This window comes from Pan paniscus, chromosome 2 (genome assembly GCF_029289425.2).
Source record: "Pan paniscus chromosome 2, NHGRI_mPanPan1-v2.0_pri, whole genome shotgun sequence".
In the NCBI taxonomy this organism is placed as follows: Eukaryota; Metazoa; Chordata; class Mammalia; order Primates; family Hominidae; genus Pan; species Pan paniscus.
The window spans coordinates 32,017,046-32,024,874 of NC_085926.1; the positions used below are offsets into that span (position 1 = coordinate 32,017,046).

At 43.2% G+C, this 7,829-nt stretch overlaps 1 non-coding gene across 1 annotated transcript; it reads left to right on the plus strand.

Annotated features, from left to right (window-relative positions):
* The first annotated feature begins 514 nt into the window (after positions 1-514).
* LOC112439458 (small nucleolar RNA SNORA25) lies at positions 515-640 on the plus strand. The gene has a single exon (XR_003027735.1). It is a non-coding gene; the product is annotated as a small nucleolar RNA SNORA25 (small nucleolar RNA).
* The last annotated feature ends 7,189 nt before the right edge of the window (positions 641-7,829 follow it).

Genomic DNA, 7,829 nt, shown 5'->3' on the forward strand with positions numbered 1-7,829 from the left:
TTTACCTTACTACCCCCAACCCCCACCTGCCTCTTTCTGTAACCATTCAGTGACAACTACTAGGACTTGATGTATCCACTGCCTAGCCCAGGGGCATCTTGGGAGATGAGTATCCTGTCAGACAGTACCCCTAGAACAGTACATGCTGGAAGAAAAGCTCCCCTATGTACCCCGTGTGACAGAGAGAACAGGAACTGCCGGCTCACTGGGAGAGCTGGTTACACAAGCAGGAGGCAGTCAGCCTTCTGTGACTGCACTGCCCTCTGCAGAAGCTTTCATTTGTTTAGGCATGTTCTTGAACTGGTATTGCAGTCAGAAAATCCTAGAATGAAAACAGGAAAAAAGTTTTGCTTCTTTCAGAAAGCCCACTAAGGGCCAGGTGTGGTGGCTCATGCCTGTAATCCCAGCACTTTGGGAGGGTTTGAGGCCAGGAGTACAAGACCAGACTGGGCAACATAGCAAGACCCCCATCTCTAAAAAAAATTTTTTTTTAATTTTTTTAACGAGAAAAGATAGGTCATTTCAAAGAGGGCTTGTGAGGCTGTGAAACCAAGAGCTCTACACTGTGACCAAAGATGGAAGTTCTCTATAGGATGCCATGGCATTTGATGGTGCTATGTTTTCTTGAGGAGATATAAGAAAAAAGAAAAAGAAAAAAAAATGATAAAAGAGAATCCACTAGGCACCAGAAATTGCTCTGGGGAGAGTGCAGATCAACCTCCACCCAGTTGTCTCTCAGCCTGAGGGGGGAAATCTGACACTTCCTCTGCAGCGGAGGGAGAGAAGAACAGCCCACATATCTGCCCAGTGACAATCCCAGGCCTTGAAAGAGCTCACTGCTTCATGGAGGAGTGAAAACAGACTTCATATATCCTAGGAAAGACTCTGCAACTTAAGGGAAAGGGAGCATTGTCCTGAGATCTTAGAGAGAAAATACTGCTGTGAAATGTTTTTATATCAGAACAGAGAAAAATTTTAGAAAATATCCACAATTTATGGAGCAATGTACCAGAGATAAGGAAGTTGTACCAAGAGAGAGTTCCAGAGATCTGCAGTGTTCCCTCGAGCCTTTGCAAAGTATTGCTTTCCACAGTCTTAGGAGGAAGCTACATGAGTCCAGGGAAAGAGCCCTTAGAAAGATGTGGATGAGCACAGTCTAAAAAGTCAGAATGTATTACCTGCTGCATACAATATATGCTACAACACAGGCGAGCCCCAAAAACATTATGGCCAGGAGAAAAAGCCAGATGCAAAAGACCGCATGATATAACAGGATTCCATTTATAATGAAATATCCAGAAAAACCAAGTATTTTTCCTTTTTTTTTCTTTTGAGCCAGCGTCTCACTCTGTCAGCCAGGCTGCAATGGTGCAATATTGGCTCAGCACAATCTCCGCCTCCCGGGTTCAAGTGATTCTTGTCGCTTCAGCCTCCGGAGTAGCTGGGATTACAGGCGTGTGCCACCACACCCAACTAATTTTTGTATTTTTTATAGAAACAGGGTTTCACCTTGTTGGTCAGGCTGGTCTCAAACTCCTGGCCTCAAGTGATCCATCCACCTTGGTCTCCCAAAGTGCTGGGATTACAGGCGTGAGTCATCACACCCAGCCAGAAAAAGCAAATTTATAGATACGGAAATCAAACCAGTGCTTGTCTGAGGCTGAAGATAGGAATGAAGATCAACTGTAAATGGGCATAAGGGATCTTTCAGAGTGCCAGAAATGTGCTAAAACTGGATTGTGGTGATGTTTGCACAATTCAGTATGTTTACTAAAAATCATTTAATTGTACACTCAGCATGGATGAATTTTAAGTAGGAAAATTATAACCTAATAAAGTAGTTCAGAAAAGCAAATCCTAGGCAAGAAAAGTAAAATAAACGGACAAAATACCTTATCTAGAAGTTAAGGTGGACTAAAAGACTATTACAAGTCAAGTACAGAGACAAAATTAAAAAAAATTAATTGAAAAACTAGACAACAATAAAAGGAATAATAAAAACTTATGAGCTATTAAAAAGTTTATAAAGAGGGTCAGGGCATGGTGGCTCATGCCTGTAATCCTAGCACTTTTGGGAGGTTGAGGCAGGTGGATCACGAGGTCAGGAGTTCAAGACCAGCCTAACCAATATGGTGAAACCCTGTCTCTACCAAAAATACAGAAAAATTAGCTGGGCATGGTGGGACGTGCCTGTAATCTCAGCTACTTAGGAGGCTGAGGCACAAGAATCGCTTGAACCTGGGAGGTGGAGGTTGCAGTGAGCCGGGACCGTGCCACTGCACTCCAGCCTGGGCAACAGAGCAAGACTCTGTTGCAAAAATAAATAAATAAATTAATTAATTAGTTAATTTAAAAAAAAAGAGGGCTGGGTATGGTGGCTTATGCCTATAATCCCAGCACTTTGGGAGGCCGAGGCGGGCAGATAACAAGGAGGTCAGGAGTTCGAGACCAGCCTGGCCAGCATGGTGAAACCCTGTCTCTACTAAAGATACAAAAAATTAGCTGGGTGTGTTGGTGGGCACCTGTAATCCCAGCTTCCCGGGAGGCTAAGGCAGGAGAATCACTTGAACCTGGGAGGCAGAGATTGCAGTGAGCTGAGATCACGTCATTGCACTCCAGCCTGGGTGACAGAGTGAGACTCTGTCTCAAAAAAAAGAAAATATAAATTACTTAGATTATTTTAAGGAGAAGCAAACAAAATCATTAAAAGTGATATTGAAAGTTTATAATTCAAAATACTCATGTTTGTGTTATGTATTCTATAACTGGAGAAATAGATCATTTCCATAATCTATAATATTATAATATACAATATATGTAGAAGATGGAAACTTATGAAGCTGACTAATCATAATCCTTTTACCAAAGCCTGACAAAGACAGTCTCACTCACGGATAGGTGTGAAAATCCTAAATAAAACCCTGGCAGATCAAATTCAACAGTACAGTAAAAGAACAATGAATCTTGACCAAGGAAGGACATGGGCCAGCTTTGTGTTTTAAGGGCCTGAGACAAAGTTTGGCAGTTCCTCAATAAGTAAAACCAAATTATAATATGACTCAACAACTCCACTCCTAGTTTAAGACAGTATACTCAGAGAATTGAAAACAGAGGCCAGGCACGGTGGCTCATGCCTGTAATCCCAGTACTTTGGGAGGCCCAGGAGGGCGGATCACCTGAGGTCAAGAGTTCGAGACCAGCCTGGCCAACATGGTGAACCCCTGTCTCTACTAAAAATACAAAAAATGGCTGGGTGTGGTGGCATGTGCCTGTAGTCCCTGCTACTTGGAAGGCTGAGACAGGAGAATGGCTTGAACCCGGGAGGCAGAGGTTGCAGTGAGCTAAGATTGCACCACTGCACTCCAGCCTAGGTGACAGAGCAAGACCCCATCTCAAAAAATATATATATAGAAATTAGCCAGATGTGGTGGCATGCACCTGTAGTCACAGCCACTCAGGAGGCTGAGACAGGAGAATGACTTGAACCCAGGAGGTGGGTTCTTTGCAGCTGGCCTGGCATAGGAGTAAAGTCCAGTAGATAGGCCAGACACAGTGGCTCACACCTGTAAGCAAAGCACTTTGGGAGGCCTAGGTGGGAGGATCAGTTGAGGCCAGGAGTTTGAGACCAGCCTGGGAAGCATAGAGAGACCCTGTCTCTACCGAAAAATTTAAACATTAGCTGGCTGTGGTGGCATGCACCTGTAGTCCTAGCTAAACAGGAGGCTGAGGTGGGAAGATTGCTTGAGCCCAGGAGTTCAAGGCTGCAGTGAGCTATAATGGTGCCACTGCACTCCAGCCCTGGTGACAGAGTGAGACTCCATCTCTAATAAAAGTTAAAAATTGTTTTTAAGTGCAGTAGGGAACAGAGAAGAACTGAGATGACCTTACATTGTTCCTTGCAGCTCCAGAGAGGTACAGGAGATTATCTCTGTGTCCCTATGAAGGGGACAGTTTTAGCTAAAATAGAACTAGACCTCAAGAAGCTCTGCAGTCAGGAATAACACAGATGCAACTTGCTTGAATCAATGGCCTAGAACCAAACAGGTTCAGGTATATCTGGGCAGGTGCCCGCTTGGACAGAAATTAGCCCGGAGCCAGCTTCCTCCGTGCCACATACACGCCATGCCACTCTAGAGACAGTGTCAAGAGAAAAAATGAGGGAGGACTGAACTCAGGCAACCCAGGATGGCAGAGATTACCCAGAACTGAGTGAGATTAAGTTCCCACGCCCTGATGGAATGTCTCAAAAGGAAAAGTAGATTGACTCATAGAAAAACAAAGTGTTATTTCTTCTGTGATTTGTGGCTTCAGATATGGTACTTGCTGCAAAGCAGTAAAGACTTTTTCACATGGTGGTTCCAGTCTACATTTCCAACCCCACTTTTGACACTCTACTTCACACCTACAATGCCAGCAGCATCAGACTACAGGCCAGCTGGAAACACCCTGTGAGGTCTCTGCTTTCCTTCTGCTGCAGCACACTTAGGACAGGCTTTAAAATGGTCACACGCCTCCTATCAAGAGGCTGAAGTCTGTAGTCCGTATCACTTCTTATTGAATCTGAGCTGGCCAACATTGATGCCTCTCTTGTGGAAGTGATACCACTGAGTTTCTTTCTTTCTTTCTCTTTCTTTCTTTTTCTTTCTTTCTTTCTTTTTTCTTTTTTTGACAGAGTCTTGCTGTCACTCAGGCTGGAGTGCAGTGGCATGATCTTGGCTCACTGCAGCCTCCACCTCCCAGGTTCCAGCAATTCTCCTGCCTCAATCTCCCAGGTAGCTGGGATTTCAGGCATGTGCCACCACACCCAGCTAATTTTTTGTATTTTTAGTAGAGATGGGTGTTTCACCATGTTGGCCAGGCTGGTCTCGAACTCCTGACCTCAGGTGATCTGCCTGCTTCAACCTCCCAAAGTGCTAAGATTACAGGTGTGAGCCACTGCACTTGGCTGAGTTTCTGAAACTAGTGTAGAAAATACCATGCAGCTTCCACCTGGTTCTCTTGGGACACTCACTCTGGGATCCCTGAGCTGCCAAATTAGAAATCTGGCCACCCAAAGGTTACCTGCTATGAGGAAGGCCCGTGGAGAGACCATAGGTAGGTTTTTCTACCCACAGCTCCACTAAGGCCTCATACAATAATAGCCAGTATTAGCCACCAGACATGTGAATGAAGATGCTCTCAGACAATTTCACCTCTCATCTGTGGGGTCACCCCCACCTTTAAGTCTTTCTAGTTAAGGACACAGACATGGCAGATCAAAGACAAGCTTTCCCTGTTGCACCCTTTCTGAATTCCTGACCCACAGAATCTGTGTGCATAATAACATGGTTTGTTTTTTTGACACTAAATTTGCTGTTTATTATGCAGCAGTGGTAGTGAAACAATGCCCTTCTCTATTTTGCTAGGTCAAAGTCTATTCATCCTTAAAGGCTCAGCAAAAGCATCATCCCCTTTTTGAAACCCACCTTCAGTTCCATGGTCAGAATGGATCCCTTAGTCTGACTTGTGTAAGATTTAGTTGTATGCTCTATCATATTGGGGGAACCTGCCCCCAATATTTCAATGTAGGTTCTTTCTATTTTCCATAAGTGTTGGCTGGCCGAGAAATAAAGAGAAAGAGTACAAAGAGAGGAATTTTACAGCTGGGTCACCGGGGGTGACATCACATATCGGTAGGACCGTGATGCCCACCTGAGCCTTAAAGCCAGCAAATTTTATTAAGGATTTCAAAAGGGGAGGGGGTGCAAGAACAGGGAGTAGGTCACAAGATCACATGCTTCAAAGGGCAAAAAGGAGAACAAAGATCACATGCTTCTGAGGAAACAGGACAAGGACAAAATCAGAAACTCCTGATAAGGGTCCAAAGATCACAAGGCAAAGGGCAAAAGCAAAGATCACAAGGCAAAGGGCAAAAGCAGAATTACTGATAAGGGTCTATGTTCAGCAGTGCAAGTATTGTCTTGATAAACATCTTAAACAACAGAAAACAGGGTTCGAGAGCAGAGAACTGGTCTGACCTCAAATTTACTGGGGCAGGTTTTTTCCCCACCGTAGTAAGTCTGAGGGTACTGCAGGAGACCAGGGCACATTTCAGCCCTTATCTCAACCGCATAAGACAGACACTCCCAGAGCAGCTGTTTATAGACCTCCCCCAAGGAATGCATTCCTTCCCCAGGGTATTAATTATTAATATTCCTTGCTAGGAAAAGAATTTAGCGATATCTTCCCTACTTGCACGTCCGTTTATAGGCTCTCTGCAAGAAGAAAAATATGGCTGTATTTTGCCCGATCCTGCAGGCAGTCAGACCTTATGGTTGTCTTCCCTTGTTCCCTGAAAATCGCTGATTTTCTGTTCTTTTTCGAGGTGCACTGATTTCGTATTGTTCAAACACACATGTTTTATAATCAATTTGTACAGTTAACACAATTATCACAGTGGTCCTGAGATGATGTACATCCTCAGCTTACGAAGATAACAGGATTAAGAGATTAAAGTAAGACAGGCGTAAGAAATTATGAAAGTATTATTTGGGAACTCGTAAATGTCCATGAAATCTTCATAATTTATGTTCCTCTGCCGTGGCTCCAGCCGGTCCCTCCGTTTGGGATCCCTGACTTCTCGCAACACTATCACTCCTTTCTCCTAAGGCCAGCACTATGTGTAGCAGGGAGCCCTACGCATAGTAGGAACTCAAAAATAATTTGCTAAAAGACACAGCCATAAAAAGAATGAAATCATGTTCTTTGCAGCAGCATGGATGCAGCTGGAGGCCATTATCCTAAGTGAATTAATGCAGGAACAGAAAACGAAATACCGCATGTTCTCTTATAAGTAAGAGCTAAACATTGGGTACTCACGGACATAAAGATGGCAACAATAGACACTGGGGACTATTAGAGGGGGAATGGAGGGAGGGGGCAAGGGCTGAAAAACTACCTATTGGGTACTATGCTCACTACCTATTGGGTACTATGCTCACTACCTATTGGGTACTGTGCTCACTACCTATTGGGTACTTTGGTGACAGCATCACACAATATACCAATGTAACAAGCCTGAACATGTATCCCTTAAATCTAAAATAAAAGTTGAAATTACTTTTTAACAAAAGAAAATTCCACATATTTATATTGAAACCAAGCCAAGCTGTGGTCTTCTGCAATGTTATAATCACCCTGTAAAGTCAATATACAAAATATATTGTATTAATTTTAACATTTCTAGGCTATTCAGGTTAAATTTTGTGTTCCAAATATATCTTTCGTAATATAAGATTCATATTATTCTGATCACTTCTGGCGAAACCTTAAAAAGAATTCCCCTATCAATACAAAGAATATTAGTTGGGAAATAATATATATATAATAAATAATAATAATAATATATAACATAATTTTAAAAAATTTTAATGGCAAACAGTTGTATCTAATAAAGATTCTGAATCCTGGTCGGGTGCCGTGGCTCACACCTGTAATCCCAGCATTTTGGGAGGCCAAGGTGGGCAGATCACTTGAGCTCGGGAGTTAGCGACCAAGCCTGACCAACAGGAGAAACCCAGTCTCTACTGAAAATACAAAATTAGCCAGGCGTGGTAGCACATGCCTATAATCCCAGCTACTCAGGAGGCTGAGGCAGGAGAATGGCTTGAACCTGGGAGGCAGAGGTTGCAGTGAGCCAAGATTGCATCATTGCACTCCAGCCTGGGCAACAAGAGTGAAACTCCATCTCAAAAAAAAAAAAAAAAAAAGATTCTGAATCCTAAATAACAGATGCCATATACTAAGTATAAATAGGAATAAACTTGTATAATGCTCAAAAAAATTATTTG